Here is a 17,220-nt window from a genome sequence, read left to right as displayed (position 1 = left end):
GGAACAAATCACAGTGACAAGATTATTTTTGCCTTAATTCAACAATAATTCCATCAGCGTTCTTGTGTTGTTTTTTGTGTAAGAAATAGGGACTGACTCTGGGTAGCAGCTGTATGTTTTGTCTCCAGTGTTCCCCTGCACAGTTATTATTGATATACAAACTACATTCTAGCTTCTTTGCCCCATGTCTTATTATTTTGTTGATCTAGTCTCAGAGCCCCAGTCTCTCTCTTAACTGCACAAGTAGTTATGCATATGAGAAAAGGCGTATTTAATTATGTACACATACAGGGTAGATTACATTCACACAGAAATCTGCATTGGAAAAGCGCCCATTATCTATAAAAATGACAGAAGAGTTAGCCTTGTCAGAATTAGCAGAGCAGTGCTGACACAATGTACTATGCCTTGGGGATTAATGTTGTGTAACATGCATAACAAGATGAAATATGTTCATTATTTTGAAAATTAGCATTGGAACATAAGGTTCAGAGTTTTAATCTAGATTTATTTCTAATTTAAATTTCATCCAACTTTTTCTAAATGATGCCTGCAATATTTTGATTTAAATTATAGTCCTCAGTTCAATTGTTCATTTTAGGTGTGACAATAAAAGTAGTATACTGTAAAATTCATTCTTGAACTCACATTACGGAAACTTTTTTAAAATGGGACTGTCTGAAGTAGCTGCAGCTTTCTGTGCATTTGCCTTTAAAAATGTCTCTAGAAATATTATGGCTAGAGAAACGCTGTGGTAAATGAAAGTGCTTTCTCTGGACTCCTTACCGGCAGCACTGGCTGTATAAAGAGAAAGATGCTGGGTTTTAGGAACTGCCTGGGTTCATAAAAAAGCTAAATATAGACATGAAAAAGCACTCTGTTCCTGGATGGGGAGTGCATGCATATTCTCATGTGCAATTTGCATGGGATTTCACCTACTAACCTAGAAAAATAAATAGTGTGTTCTAATGCACTCAGAGATACAAACAGCCAACTACCGTTAGCACAAGAAGCCCAACCAACCATCTTGAGAGACATTCCTGCAACCATTATCTTGCTCTCCTACTTGCTGAAATCCTTTCTTCATTTATTGTAATGGTGTAACGTTTCCACTCAGGCCCTGATTCAACAAGGCTGTCCTTGGTCTCCACAAGCCGGGGGAGAACATCAAGGAATTTTATATACTCTGGGGCACTTCATCTCCAGAGGGCTTTCAGGGTGCATGGTGAGAGCTCTACTGCTGCGGAAAGGAGTGAGTGGGCTGCCTGACCATCCCAGAAGAATGCTACACCCAGGATCGGATGGTAGCAAATCTACCACCTAACCCATGGCTGCTGAGAAAAGGCCTGAGGTAATAATGGTACAACCATTCCCTACTCCTACTGTTGTAAAAGCCCTAGGGAGTTGGTTAAAAGCTACAGAGGAGTTGTGTGAGGATAAAACCACTGCAGGTGAATAATTAATGACTAAGTATAAATAGGAATTACAATGGGTGTGGGTGCTGGTGATCAATGCAAATGATGAGTAGTGTAGTTTATAATTAAAGCGAATTAATGATTTTAACAAATCAAGTAGAGTGCATTTTCTGTGCTGCAATCATTGTAGGGGGTTGAACATGGGGGAAAAGACCTGGATTTGCTCCCAGACTCTGACACTGACTTGCAGGCCTATCTCGGGCAAGTTGCGTAACTTACCTGTGCCTCAGTTACCTTGCTTCTAAAATGCAGCTAAAAATACTTCCCCCGCTCTGTAAAAATGCTTTGAAACTATGGATGAAAAAGTGTCACACATCTGCAAAGTATTATCGGTACCTCTGAAGAATGAAGGCTGTATGCTTTCTAGCCTCAGAAATGGTACTGATATCCTAATAGTTTTTGCTTGCATTGTCGTTAGCCTCATCAGTGTCCTTAGAGTTTCACCAGTCTTTTTTGCAGCCTAACATTCCCAGCAGACATCTGTTTTCATAACCTGTGCTTGATCTGGAAACTACTATGAGAAAAAAGAACGAGGAGTACTTGTGGCACCTTAGAGACTAACAAATTTATTTGGGCATAAGCTTTCGTGGGCTAAAACCCACTTCATCGGATGCATGCAGTTGAAAATACAGTAGGAAGATATATATACACAGAGAACATGAAAAAATGGGTGTTGCCATACCAACTGTAACAAGACTAATCAATTAAGGTGGGCTATTAACAGCAGGAGAAAAAAAAACTTTTGTAGTGATAATCAGGATGGTCCATTTCAAACAGTTGACAAGAAGGTGTGAGTAACAGTAGGGGAAAAATTAGCATGGGGAAATAGTTTTTACTTTGTGTAATGACACTCTCAGTCTTTATTCAAGCCCTAATTTAATGGTGTCCAGTTTGCAAATTAATTCCAATTCTGCAGTTTCTCGTTGGAGTCTGTTTTTGAAGGTTTTTTTGTTGGAGAATTGCAACTTTTAGGTCTGTAATTGAGTGACCAGGGAGGTTGAAGTGTTCTCCAATTGGTTTTTGAATGTTATAATTCTTGACAGCTGATGTGTGTCCATTTATTCTTTTGCGTAGAGACTGTCCGGTTTGGCCAATGTACATGGCAGAGGGGCATTGCTGGCACATGATGGCATATATCACATTGGTAGATGTGCAGGTGAACGAGCCTTTGATGGTGTGGCTGATGTGATTAGGTCCTATGATGGAAAGATAGTTTTCAATGAGCTTTGAATCAGGCCTTATGCTGGCAATAAGAATGCAGTGTACAAATATCAGTGAGAACATATATTTCCCACTTTGCTTAGCAAAAGTCTGATTTGCTTTTTGTTCTTGAGGCCTCACAAGCAGATTGCCTGAGCTGATGGTTCGGCATTGTGTTTTCTTAACGGGCCTTCATTTATTCATATGCATTTCTGTGGTGTTCATCACTGGAATATCAGAGCATCTCAAAAACATATCTGGGAGACAGGGATGTATTATCCTATTTTACTGATTGGGGGTGGTGATGGAAATTGAGGCAGAGAGATGTTAAGTGATTTGCCCAAGGTCATGAAGAAGTGGCACAGCAGAAAGAGAAGCAAGGTTCCCTAGCTCCTACTAGTGTATCTCGACCACTTCATGTTTCAGCTTCCATGAAATGGTCAAAGTTTGCACAGATTTACCCACCTTGCACTCCACATCCAATGGCCAGACTTAACATACCTGTGTCCTAGTGGTTTACAAATAGGACTTGGGATCAGTAGATCTAGGTCCTATTCCTGGGTTGTCTGCTGATTTGCTGTGTACATTTAGTAAAATCAATTAACATTGTCTTTCAGCTTGCACATCTATAAAAAAGTTCTCAGACCTGTTTTATAGATGTGCTAATAGACTTGTTTATGAAGAGGCTACGGTTAGAGACTTTGTTAGAAGACTACATAAATAAAGTGCTAGATGTTATTGAAAGACAAAGTATTAATACTCAAAGAATCATAGGACTGGAAGAGACCTTGAGAGGTCATCTAGTCCAGTTCCCTGCACTCATGCCAGGACCAAGTATTATCTAGACCATCCCTGACAGGTATTTGTCTAACCTGCTCTTAAAAATCGCCAATGATGGAGATTCCACAACTCCACTGCTTAACCACCCTGACAGTTAGGAAGTTTTCTCCTAATGTCCAATCTAAACCACCCTTGCTGCAATTTAAGCCCACTGCTTCTTGTCCTATCCTCAGAGGTTAAGAAGAACAGTTCTTCTCCCTCCTCCTTTTAATAACCTTCATTTACTTGAAAACTGTTATCATGCTCCCCCTCAGTCTTCTCTTTTCCAGACTAAACAAACCCATTTTTTCCAATCTTTTCTAGACCTTTAATAATTTTTGTTGCTCTTTTCTGGACTTTCTCCAATTTGTCCAAATCCTTCCTGAAATGTGGCACCCAGAACTGGACACAACACTCCAGTTGAGGCCTAATCAGCATGGAATAGAGTGGAAGAATTGCTTCTTGTGTCTTGCTTACAACACTCCTGCTAATATATCTGCATCATCCCAGCCAATCCTTGAACCAGAAACTTTCCTTTTGGTGAGAGTAATAGAAGTTGTACTAAGCTTGCATCTCATAGCTTCCATCTAGGAAACTGAATGCATATTAAAGAAAATACAAATGATAAGTTGCAGTGGAGACATAAAGTGGCGACATACAGTAATTAAACTGTCGGTGGCCTATTGCCTAAACAGAATTGAAAAAGTACCTAAACAGTTATATTACTTTATAGAGGTTATGTTAAACTACTGCATATGTTGCACTGCCAAGTTAATACTTCACATGGAATGGAGATAAAGATGAAAATAATGATGGCACAAAAGAAATTCATTTATTAAAGACCTATAGTCAACCCATTGCTTAGTATAAAGCACATCATGCATCTGGTACTGATGTGTAATATTTCTGGCCAGATTCTATGCTCCAATGTTTGGTATAGATAAACAAGTAGGTTTAAATATATCTGCTAGCCTACTTGCACCTTGAGCTATATGTTGGCATGAACTCAACAGGAGTTAGAATCTACCCTTTTCTGTGCAAATTCTGTAAATTATGCACATGCAGAATAGGGCCAGAATGAGTGAATAGTTGGTGAGTTTTATTCAGGAGCTGGGTGAACAACAACAGAAATGTACTTAGGATCAATTTAGGATCAAACCAAAATTAAAATGTTTCAGGTTTTCTTGCTGAAATGAGAAATCTGAAAACACAAACTTTGTTTTGGCATGATGTTTCCAAAATGAAACTTGATGCTTGGAGACAAGCAGCTGCCGGGTGAAGTCCAGAAGAAAGCCAGTTTTACCCAGCAGCAGCCCTGGGGCAGTCTGCATGGCATGGCTGCCTCAGAGGTGCAGACTCTGGGTGCCTGAGCCCTCCTGTCAGGGTTCTCAAGGTTTTCAGACTCCCTGTTGCAGAGTCAGGAGCTGAGTCTCAGGTAGTGTTAGGGCTCCCAGCTTTTCCAGGCTCCCAGCTCCACAGCAGGGAGCCTGGAAACCCTGGCAGGTTTTCTGCACCGAGCTGCAGACCCTGAAAGTACCAATATCCACAGAAGCCCACCAGGAACCCTGCTTTGGATTCAACCAAAGTTCATTAAACCCTGATGTTTCAGGTGACACATTTTGGGCTTGATGAATCCGCATTTTCCAACAAAAAAATTCTGACATGTTTCACTGGAAAATGTCTGAGCTGTTATTGGCTGCAGGCACATGAGAAAGAAGGTGCAGAGATGCAAAGAGCCATCCTATACCAGTAATGCTGCCAGGGGCACTAACCAAGATAGTTTGCCACAGGGTAGCTGGCCCTGTGGGGGAGGTCAGGCATCCAGCCTACGTCTGACATACTCCACTAAGGAGAATGAGCCAACTCAGAGCCAACTGTGGATGATTAATTGTCTGTCAGTGAACAAGTAAAGGAACACCTGGGTGTTAGAAAGGGTTATGAGGGCTCAGACAGGGAGCACAGCACGGAGAGAGCTCCTAAAGGTGAGGGCTTCTCAGGGGAGCTCACCAGGAAAGGAAACTGAGGAAGAGCTGTGAATGCCAAGCTCTAGTGAAACTCTGCAGGCAACTTGAACCCAGATGAGGAATCCTTCCTCACCTAATGACAAGAGGACCTGTCTCCTCTGGTCTTGGTAAGGCACCTGGATGGAGGAGGTAGATGGACTTCAGTGCGGTTGATGGACTAAGGTGAACTTGGCCCTCATCTCCACTTCGACTCCACTCCAGCTAGGATTCAGGGGTGAAGGCTTATTTGTGTGAAGGAAGCCTGAAGTGGTACAGTTCTCTTTCTCTGTCTCACTGAACTTATTGAAAGCACACTAAGGGAAACTGGAGCAGAGATATAACCATGGAGTGCTCCAGGGCTCTGTGCCTGCCCTTTTTTCATCATACTGGCCTATCCATGGCCCGGCCTTTGCTCCTCTCCTATGGAGGAGGCTAGATATGGCCATGGTCGTTGGACTGATCATGGTGATGAGCTCATACACGGGCAGGCACACACTCATGGGAAAAACATTGTAAATGGACTTCCTGATAGGGGATATCTATGCAGGAGCTGGGGGTGCAATTCTCAGCTCTGGTAGACATACACCTGGCAGGCTCTGACCAAGCTAGTGCCTAAAAATAGCAGGGTGCCCACAGCAGCACAGGTGGTGGCTTGGGTTAGCTGAGGACAGTCCCAGCCAACCCACTGCGTAGCCTCTCTGGCAGCTAGCCTGAGCCACTGCCCATGCTGCCATGGCCACTCTGCTATAGTTAGCCACTAGCTTGAGCAGAACTAGCTCATGATGTCTACCCGAGCTGAGAAATACACCTCCGAGCTGCTGTGGAGACGTGCCCTCATGCAGAAGATCCAATCAGATCCAACTGCAATATGTTGTAACTAACTGCTGCAGAAAGGGAGAGGAAAGACATCTTGCTCAGTCTCCTCCGCTTTGTGCACTTAAGCAAGGTTAGTCACAATAAATACATGTGTGCAGATGTGTTTAGTAAACTAAAAGGAGATACAAACACAGGGCAGTCTCAATTCTATCCTAGGGATGTTAAATCAAATGTGCAATGTAGAAAACATGGTGTTCAGCTTCGCATTGCAGGGGAAGTTCCTGTACTGGTTCAAATACCCCCACATTCTGTTATAAATAAGCCGACGTGTATCTTGTGGAATGGCAGCTCGGTCCAGGCCCAAAATGTAAAATGCTGGAAAAGAAAATAAGGCACCTCCCATTTGTGACCTATATCATAGTGCTTTTCAAGTTCCTTCAGTATTGTTTCCTTCATGATCTTAACTGGTATGATGGGCTTTTTTTCTTCAGGATATTTTGCAGTTCAGCAAATACAATTTTATAGAGCTATGGTAGTTTTTAAACTGAAAAGCAGGGCTGGCTCCAGGCACCAGCCGATCAAGCATGTGCTTGGGGCGGCACCTTCTAAGGGGCAGCCAGTCTTGGGGTGGTGGGGCAGCGCTCCAGTTATATTGTTTTGTTTTGGCGGGGCGACGCTTAGGGTTGTTTTTTTTTTGGTTCAGTGGGGCGGTGCTCGGGGGGAGGGCGGTTTGTTACGGCGGGGCGGTGCTCGGGGGGGGGCGGTTTGTTACGGTGGGGCGGTGCTCGGTTTTTTTTTGCTTGGGGCGGCAAAAAAGTTAGAGCCGGCCCTGCTGAAAAGGAAATACACTTTAGATAAATGAAATGGTTCCAAGTTCATTTTCAAATGCATCCACTCTTTTATATAGAACAATTTAAGGGCATTTTGCATAGATTTATACTCAACTAATATCCTCCTGTCCTGAACAAATGCTTACTGTAGTATTTCTCTTCAGATTCTGCTCCAAGTCATAGACAGCTATCATGATCATAATCATTTAAATACACATTGGTAAAATACTTTGAAATTAACACTTAATTTTATCCAACTTTTAATTTCCTATTAGTTTGAATGGATTGACTGTAATGGAGCCAGCTGCTTTGAATTATTCCAACTTTCCAATTTTTGAGCTAATTGGGCTAAACTCCGCCCTGGCATAAGCAGGTACAACTCTATGCTTCAACAGCATTATACCTGCCTATGCCAAGGACGAATTTGACCCACTTAGCATAAACTAATATAAAAGGGTTAAATTCGCCTTTGTTACTCCATAAAAGAGAAAATGCTATAAAACTTTAATTGCTAGTTAGTCAACTTATTGCACAATAAATGAATCATTATCTTGCTTAGCCCTCATGTGGTTTAAAATAGCATGAAAATTATATGTTCATTTTCCCCAGAGGGCTCAGCAGTAAGTGAACTACTTCAAAGATGAAACAATTTACCCAGAACCCTTTATTTCTGAGTATTCACAAGCCCACAGTTGAATGTGTATATGAAAGAACTACAGGATTTCTGAGAGTGATAGTTGCTGAAATACACAAAGAACTTTCCATGTGAAATAAGGTTTCCAGAAATAAAAGCTTTTGGAGATAGTTTTCAAGTGCAATATAACTTAAGTTCTGCAAACATTCCAGTTTCCAAAATAGAAAAAAACTAGCTGCAAGGATGTGCATAGCGCTGCCTTCATGTCAGCCACCAAAAATTGCTCCCTTACACAAATTCTGAAGACATTAAAAATGAGACCCTGTGAAGGAATGGATTGTTTTGCTTGTTGAATCTGCTGCATTCAAATACTGTGGGTCTCTGTGTGTGCGTGTTTTTTTAAACAGTGGTTTACACCTAATTCCATTGGTTTAAATGGAGTTCGTCTAATTTACACAGTGCATGTAAGAGAAGAATCGGCGTCTGTGGACCAAATATTCAGGTGGGCTGCAGCCTCAGAAGGCCATAGGCAGCATTTTGCTGCCTTTCTACCCCGCTGCTCAATCCTGCGGCCAAGTACCCTGAGTATCCTTTCCTGCTGTCTCAAGGCAACAGTTACAAAGGAAAGAAGCAGTGTGAAACTTAACTGAACATGAATATCTGACTCTTCCATGGGGTTCTTTTAAAACTGCTATTGACCACAGTGAAACAAATGCTAAGCTCTTGGAAGTCTAAATTAAGACCTCGATCTTGGAATGAACTTTTCTGGGCAGACTCTTATATCATTATAAACCCATATAGTTATAGAACAGAAAATATGCAGTTCAATTTGCATCGTCTGTTTTGGCCACAGGATGTGAAGTGGTGAGAATATTTGCTTTCCTGTACAATAGCTCAAATAAAATGAGTGCTGAGGTCACAGAGTATTTGTGAATGTTTTTTCTTCTGCTCTGTAAACCAACAGTCTTGAATGAATGAGAGCCTATGGAAGTGGGAGAAGGTGCTTTAGGCTGAGGACATAATGTCTGCGGCTCTCCTGAAGCACAGGACATAATTCTAACATTTTCCATTCAGAAGCGGACTGAAAAGAATATCTTTGTACATTACAAATACTACTTTGTAATCAGTCCTGTGATTACATTTTTATAGCATGTGGTACTGTAAGGATTGCCTCTCCATCACTGTGCTCTTTATGGAATTTTTAAAACACCTTGCAAAACTTAGTGCACATTTTCTAAGGTATTCTACACTGTACATTTATTACAACAGAACACGGAATTAACTAAAGTTGCAGGTAATCCCTAGGTAAAGGTAATTCAGCATTTGTTTTTTTAACATTTAACCGAGAATGGAAAACAAAAAGCCTGCTGTCTTAAATCACAAGACAGTATATATGATCCATGCTACAGAGAGAAAGGTTTGTTCCACTTTCCACATTACAGTCTGTTTTCCAAGGTGTTATAACAACCTGAGAGTTTACATTTGTATAGACAAAAACTTTGGGATTACTGGAATGAGAGTTCATTTTGTGTTTAATATATGCATATAAACTAGGTGTGTGCCCCTCCTGCTGTTTAATGCTGCTGCTCATAAACCAACATTAAATTCCTGCACGTTCTTCACTTTAACTTAGACAGCTTACCTACTGAAGTCAATGTTTTGCCAGAATAAGACCGCCATACACAAGCAACAGCCCACAACCTGAGCGATGAAAAGAGGACTGTTTTATAGGAGGTTTCCTTCTATCATCTGTAAAGATGTAAACTGGGGCAAAGTGTGTCATGCAAAGGAAGTAATTACCTGATTCAGACAAAGGTGAGGTTCAGAAATGACTGTTGCAGGTGATGGGTGAGAGCCTGAGTTGTTATCTATGTGAGTAGCAGGGGAGACAAGGAGGAGCAGAGAATAAAATGCTGTGGAATCGGCATTCCATGGCAGAGGAATCTTCAGAAATCACCTATCAGGAGTGGGACTGAGGAATGCTGAAGAGAACTTAAAAAACTGGCTGCTTAAGGGGGAACCAAGGAAATCAGTTCTTGAAGGTCCCATCAGCACTATAAAAACTGAGTTTAACATGGCTGTGAAATATGATTGTGGCTCAACCATGTTACCATGCATTATGCTCACTCTACTCAGGCCAAAGTTATCTCTCTCTGCTTTTAATGGTTATTGAACTTAATTGCTGTCATAGTACAGACAGAGCCGAAGGGGGAAGGAAGGATTTTTAAAATACTGACTAGTGAGTGGAAGGCAGGAGTGCCAGAAAAAAAATAGGCTTTGGGAAAGGGTCAAGGCTTGAAAAATTGTGTCTCAGAAAAAACAGGGGTTAATGAAGAAATCTAATGGAAAACAAACTAAGTTCAAACCCGGCATGAACAGGTGAAACTTAACTGAAGCTAACTAAATTTCACCTGTTTACACTCAACATAATTTTGGCCCAGCCTGCGATTGCTACACTACCTCATTGCACAGTAATGGCTGCAATAAGATTTAAAAGTACAAGGTAGAGAATAGAATTCCAATCTGTTCTGCTCAGCACATAAGTAGTAGTGCATAAATAAAATATACACTGTGTGGGCTTTGCCCCTTGTGAATTCTTACCTGTGTTCACTTAAGGCATGAATATGACGTCTTAATTTAGCCCATTACATATCCTCTCTGTACAAGTCTGTAAAATGCAAATGTGTATGGCTTACCGTTTGAGAAATTAACAATTGGATTCAGATCACTTTCTTGTCTGAAAACAATAAAGAATTTGCTCATAAATGCCCGACATCCACACTGAAATTGGAGGTATGTTGGTGGTGCGTCATAGGGTTGTGGGGAATTATATTTGTGAGAGTTCCTAGGGCTAAGGGTATGTGTGTGGTGCATTGGGGGTGGATCACAGGGTGAAGAGAGTAGAGATGAAACAAGACTCTTTCCAACCACTTCTGTTTGTACTGAAATAGTTTCTTACAGGTAACCTTGATACCTGATTTGCCATTGCTTCTTCCCCTCAGAAAGTGAAAATACCGTTTGTTTCGGGGAGCTGAGACTTTCACTAAATGTATCTATTCTTTTGTTCTTCAATGTTGTGAATAATATGAAGCTGGTCTGGAAAAAAATCAAAGATTCTGGAAGCCTTTTCATTTCTTTGATCAAAAGTGATTGCACACATAATGCTAGTTTTAGCTTGAGCGCATGCGTGCTCGCTCTCTCTCTGAGTATACTAGGAAATGCTCATTCCTGACTTACACCTAATGCAATCTCATTGGCTCCACCAAAACCAGCAGGAAGATTAAGCTCACTGACTCCATTAGGGTTGCAAAGGATGTAAGTGAGTAGAATATTTGGCCCTGAATTTTCTCAAATTTGATCTATTATAAACTGAGAAAGAACCTACAGTTGAGAGCAAATATGTTTTTTGGTCTTGGCATACTTGCTAAGCAGCAATGTTTGACAAAGCTGTATCCAATAAAGAATTAATAATAAAAGGGAGAGCATGGACTCAAGTGCATGTGTGTGCAAAGCACAATCTGAAGCTTTCATAGTGCCACAATAATATAATATCAAACTACAAGGATTCCGGCATCTCCTAGGGAGGCTAGAGTTTGTGGGTGCCCTTACGACATGTAACTACATTTTCCTAAATGTTTTGGAAATCAAAAGTCACTATTGGACAGAAATGATTCCACTCTCTACCACTGTTGGCACACTACCTGATAATCTCAGCAAGGACTGAATGGATAGAGATGCCGCATGACCCTCTAAATCAGGGGTCTCAAACTCCCGGCCTGTGGGCCATCTGTGGCCCAAGAACCTCCCCAATGCGGCACGTGGGGCTCCAGCAATTTTGGTGCCAGGTCTCTCCCTTGGCTCCGCCTGCCGCCCCTGGGAACTCCCCCCTGCCCCCTGTGCATCCCCCAGGCGATTTGAAATGGCCTAGGGCCCCGCCCACCTCCCACAGCGCAGCAGAGCTGAGCAGCTTCCTGCGTGCTTACTACACGTGGCTGCCGGGCCCCCCTGCCGCCCTGGAACGGGGCGGCGCTGTGCCTCCGTATGCTGCCTCCGGCCCGAGCACCTCTGTGGCCAATCGGAAGCTGCAGAGGCGGTGCCTGGGGGCAGCAGCGCATGGAGGCCTCCCGTCTCATCCTGCCTTGGAGCCCCAGATAAGTGCTGCACCCCCTGACCCTCTCCCCGAGCCTGTACCCCACCCCCTCCCCAAATACCCCCTCCCGCCCCCAAACTACCTCCCAGAGCCTGCACCCAGCACCCAAACTCCATCCCAAAGCCTGCACCCCAGACCCACTCCCAGAGCCCAACCTCTCACCCCTTCTGCACCCAATCTCCTTCCCAGAGCCTGCACCATGCACCCCAATCCCCTATCCCAGACCTCCTCCCTCACCCAAACTCCCTCCCAGAGGCTTAGGCGGGGGGCGGGGGGGGGGGCGGGTAGAGTTTTGGGGGCCGGGTTCTGGGTGGCATGAGTGACATTATTGGCCTGCTGAGAGGATTTGAGGACTGGCACTGGCCCTAAGGTAAATTGAGTTTGAGACCCCTGCTCTAACTCATCTTAATGCTTTCAAGTCAGTAGGAGGGCAATGTTGGGATGCTGGGGCCCTCAAGCTACAACAGCCACAAGGCACTACAGAAACACTTCCACATCAAAATGCTCAGGTTTAAACAAAGTTTTGGGCTGAAATATCTTGGGGTTTGGCAGAAATATTCCAACTTTTGATTCTTCATCAGAACTTTCCATGGAAACCCCTCCTCCCCACTGATTTTTCTGATCAACGTTAGGTATGAAGCGATGCTTGCAATTGAAAAATACAGATGAAAAGTTCTAAGGAAAGATGGGTGAGCCTCTTTATAAAGCACTTTGAGATCTATGAGTAAAAAGGACTGTGGAAAATCTTATTCACAGAGGACATTGTTTCTTCATATGAGGATGAATTTCACCCGTATGACTTTGCTCTCTATTTGCTCAATGATCTGAAAAGCCTGTTTCTGTCACTCTGCCACCTATGCTCTTTTAGAACATCTCCTAAAGAGCACTTTCTGTTCACCTCAGTCAGGTGTACATTCTATTGCAGGGCTTCAATACATCCTTAAATCCTAAAACAGCTGGTTATTTTCTGGGAGGAAGAAAACGGAGAAGAGTTATACTGTGTAAAAATTGTGACACTGGACATTATAGTCCACCATACCCACCTGCCAATCCACTGTAAATATAACCACTTGCAACGAGCTTGATTTTCTTCATCATAAAATTTCAGTGACAGCCTTTTTACACATTGACAACCTTTTAATGCTGACTAGTCCAACAGGCTGTTTCTTAAAAAAAACAACAAAACTTCAAAACAAAACATCGGGTACAAAACAGAACAGGGCTTTTAGTGCTTTATTTGTGTCCAAATAACAGGGCATATATCATTTTTCTAACAGTGTGTGGTGCATATACTCCTTCTCTTATTATGTAAAACCATTAGGGCTGTTAACCTGTAAATGGCAGCTGCAGAGTCAGGCAATAAAAATGCACTTAGAGCGATTTTAGCTCCACATGTAAGTAATTTGAGCTTTTAAATTATTGTAAAATGCAGTAATTGTGACAGAATGGAGATTTCCTCCCCCTACAGTGCACATATTGCATCAGGAAGGGAAGATTCTGTCTATTGGCTTTGGGAGTTTCTCAGGCCTGGTCTCGACACGGTTTTTGTACTGGTATAACTATTTCAGTTGGGGGTGATTTTGTTTATACTAAAATATCTACACTTTTGCAGCTCTAGTGTGGATGCAGGTATATGGTATAAAAGTGTCTTAGACTGGTCTATCTTATTCCCCATCTTGTGCTGGAATAAGTGATCCTAACAGAAGCACCTTTATCCTGGTATAACTGCATCCACACTAGGAAGATCGTATTGCTTTAAGTATGGAGTGCTACACATGGGGACCCCAAGGTGTCTCTCCCCCTCCACACCACATCATTGAAGCGGAAGTGGCAGAGGCCATCCACAGAAGAGTTGCCTGCTCAGCTGCTTCTGGGAGCCGGTACCATTCTCTTTCAGGCACATGTAGGTCTACCCCCCCTCCCTAGACCATCACTGTTTTCAGATAAGCTGCAGTCTGCCCACAGGAGAGAAGACTTAGCTCCCACCCAACCGAGCATAGGCCTCTGTATGGAGGGAAGGGGGCATTACAGCACCACCTCAGCAGAGCCATAATGGAGCTGTGGAAGCAAAGGTCCCCTGCACAAACCCACACCCAGGATGAAATCATAGCCCATTTAAGTCAAGGGGAGTTTTGCTATTGACTGCAACGGTGCCAGGAATTCACCCACAGAGTGCTCTGCTGGGGTGGTCTTGGTGTAGACCATATCAGAATAGTGGGTCTCAGAGATAACAACTCACTGAAATGAAGGGGACCATTCACACCTCTCAGTTACTGTTTCAAGTTGTCTGCAGACTCAGGCGGATATGACTGCATCATTTGATTCATGTTTCCAAGGTCAATTTCACAAACAGGAGAGCTAGGAACAACCACGAAAGCTGAGATTTTGAGGTCCTCACTTCACTCCAGGAGCTGGTAAGGTGACCAGATGGCAAGTGTGAAAAATCAGTACTTTTTTGGGGAGTGGGGAGGGGGGGATATAGTTTAATATATATGACAAAGCCCCTAATATCAAGACGTCTGGTCACCCTAGGAGCTGGGGCCCGAGGCACATGCCCTTAATCTGGCCCTGTTCACACCTTTACAAAAATCCCACCCTTTGGCAAGCTGACAAGGCTGCACAGCAACAGTATTCTCCACTGATGTAAGATTAATGATAAGGCATCTGTGTGGCTATTGTAGATTGCAGTCTCTCCTTCATTGTATATTTTAAGCCCACCTGGTTATGAGTGCCTTTTTCCAGTCATGTCGATTGTGCATCTAAAAAGCACTTCATGGGTTAAAAGACAGATATAACTTAATGCCTTAGACCAGGACTAGGACCGAGCTGCATCATAATATATAATTGCAACTAACCGACCTAAGCTAATAAGACCAAATGTTTCCTCAGGCAATAATCAAACTTGTTCAGTACAAAGGGCTAAATAAGGAAAATCATACTCAAGACTATGCAAGAATAGCCCATTTCCAGAGCAACCTTTGCCAGCGTTCAAAATATCTTAGCAGTGCGAAATTAACCATATTTCTATGTATGTTTGTTTGTTAATTTTGTTTGGTTAGGAATCTGCCCAATGGTTGCATCACATGATGCATTTCTACTGTCTCCTTTTAGTCACCAATTCAAGGCAATGGGACTTGTATTCGCCCCTACCTCACTCAGGTGCTTTTGAAAATCACACCCTCTGTCCCTAATTGTTCTTCCTTTCCCATCTGAATCCCAAGAGGATCCTGGGTTTCTGAGGCTGCATCTGTCTTACTGCTGTGGCTTTCAGGACTGTGGCTTCTGGTACCATGGACCTTGATTTCAACTCCCACTTAAAAGTCCCTTGTTTTACTGGTACTCTCATTTCAAAGGGCACAATTCTGTACTCAGAATCATGCCTCCCATTGAAATCAATAAAAGTTACAACTTTAAAAACCACCAAGGACCTATTCTTTAAACAGTGATATATTGGCAGGGCTGAATATGGGCTTAGCACTAAATTAGAGCACCACTAGGTACACCAGAGCTCTCTCCAATCCAAACTGGACTGCTGCAGCTGAAGAATAATTTGCTAATGTAAGTATAACACACACATTGGTTCTCATAATAAGATGGACCACAGCTTCAATAGAGAAGTTATCTTGAAGACCTTCACCCCTGATTCACAATTGCATGAATCCCTTCCTTTCCCACTAACAGTCATATGACATCCCTCTGGCAACTTCAGCATGCCAAAGAATATTAAATTATCTAATGCATTTTTAGCTTCTTGAAATGTAATTCAGCAGCTGGAAGCTTGGAGCCACACATGACTAGCCAGTTCTCCATGGCCACTAATAAGTGCTCTGTGGACCACAGATCACACTTTGGAAACCTCAGACATGGAGAATAAAATAGGGTAGAATATACTGTACTGCATATAGAATAAATACCTAGCTTCTGAATATAGTTATTCATTACATTTCAATTACCAGTGCTCAAATGACATAGGGCAAGATTCTTCCCTCAGACCTGCCCAACAGCTCTCAATTAGATACACTCCACAGGGAAAAGAGAATATTCCATGTGAGTGATTTTGTTTGATGTCAACAGGCGACCTGCACATCTAGGAAGAACAGAATACCAAAGATGAGTGCTGCTTTGGAGATCTGAGAGAAGATTGCCCTCAATGCCTAAATGCGTATTTATCTCTTTGTGGTATTTAACTTTAGTGAGGTATTTGCAATTTCCTCCATATGTAGAATGGGAAATATTATAGCAACTTAAACTATTTTTGGTGGTAAACCATCCAGTTTTAAATGGCATCCTCTGTAACTATATATAGGTTTATACATTAATCAGAAATTAACTGAGCAGTTGCGGTAACTTAGCTTGGAGTTACTTCTCCAGCTTACTCTAAGTTGTTTCTTTTCTCCAAGCTCTCTCTGAAGCTGTCTGTGTGTATTTTCATTCCTGAGTCAGTAAAGTTCTGTCTCTCTGACTAGAAATTTAGACTGAAGACTGAGCATGAACCCATCAGCACTTTGCATTTGTTGTCAATGATTGATAGCCAAATTGAGCATGTGGATGAATGGAAAAAGTACTCTCATTCATTGTCTGAGTCAGAGATAAGGACTCCAGTCCTGATTGGTTGCATGTTCAATCCTAGTCTATGGCATCCGAAACACAGTAGTTTAAATTCCTGTAATGACAAATCCCCAGAAAAACTGCAACACAAGCCAAGAAAGTGGGTGCATATACCATAGAAAGAAACAAAAATAAAAGATAACATTCAGAGCTGCTAAAAATAACTCAATGCCTAACAATTAGTAACAAATGCAAGTAGCATCAAAAGCCTTTTGAAAACAGAAATTAGAATCTTCTCCCCTATATTGCTTAAAATTAACTGATACTTCTGCTTTAGCAAGATCCTTTGCACAACACTAATCTTAAACAGTAGTCCAGTTCAGCTGAGATTTTATTCAAATCCAATACAAGGAATTATTTAAGAGTTGTTAGTAAAAGAACCTTGAATGGTTAGGTCAGTTAATAATTTGGAACTGGTTTCAAAGGGATAGTTTTAGTGGATCATCATCAACAAAAAAGATTCTGATATGCACTTTATCACATTATCTCTGGGATATCAGTTCAAAAAGAAAAACACCTTCTCTCAGACATCAGGGGTTATTTGATATCTGGAAAATATTTACACAAATAACACTTTTAGTGCTGCTGCTACTTCACAGTAGCTGAGTCCAGACAGAACTGTTTTGACCAAACAGCACATTAAAAATATACCCACTGGGCTCCACAACCCATTTATTAATTTATA

General features: G+C 42.1%; 1 protein-coding gene across 4 annotated transcripts in view; it reads right to left on the bottom strand.

Annotated features, from left to right (window-relative positions):
* Window positions 1-17,220, bottom strand: part of LOC101935126 (glypican-5-like) — a 623,976-nt gene that overhangs the window by 86,053 nt on the left and 520,703 nt on the right. The window lies entirely within an intron of this gene.

Source organism: Chrysemys picta, chromosome 9 (assembly GCF_011386835.1).
Source record: "Chrysemys picta bellii isolate R12L10 chromosome 9, ASM1138683v2, whole genome shotgun sequence".
Lineage (NCBI taxonomy): Eukaryota > Metazoa > Chordata > Testudines > Emydidae > Chrysemys > Chrysemys picta.
Note: the sequence above shows the minus strand (reverse complement) of the source record. Positions and strands in the feature narration are given on the sequence as shown.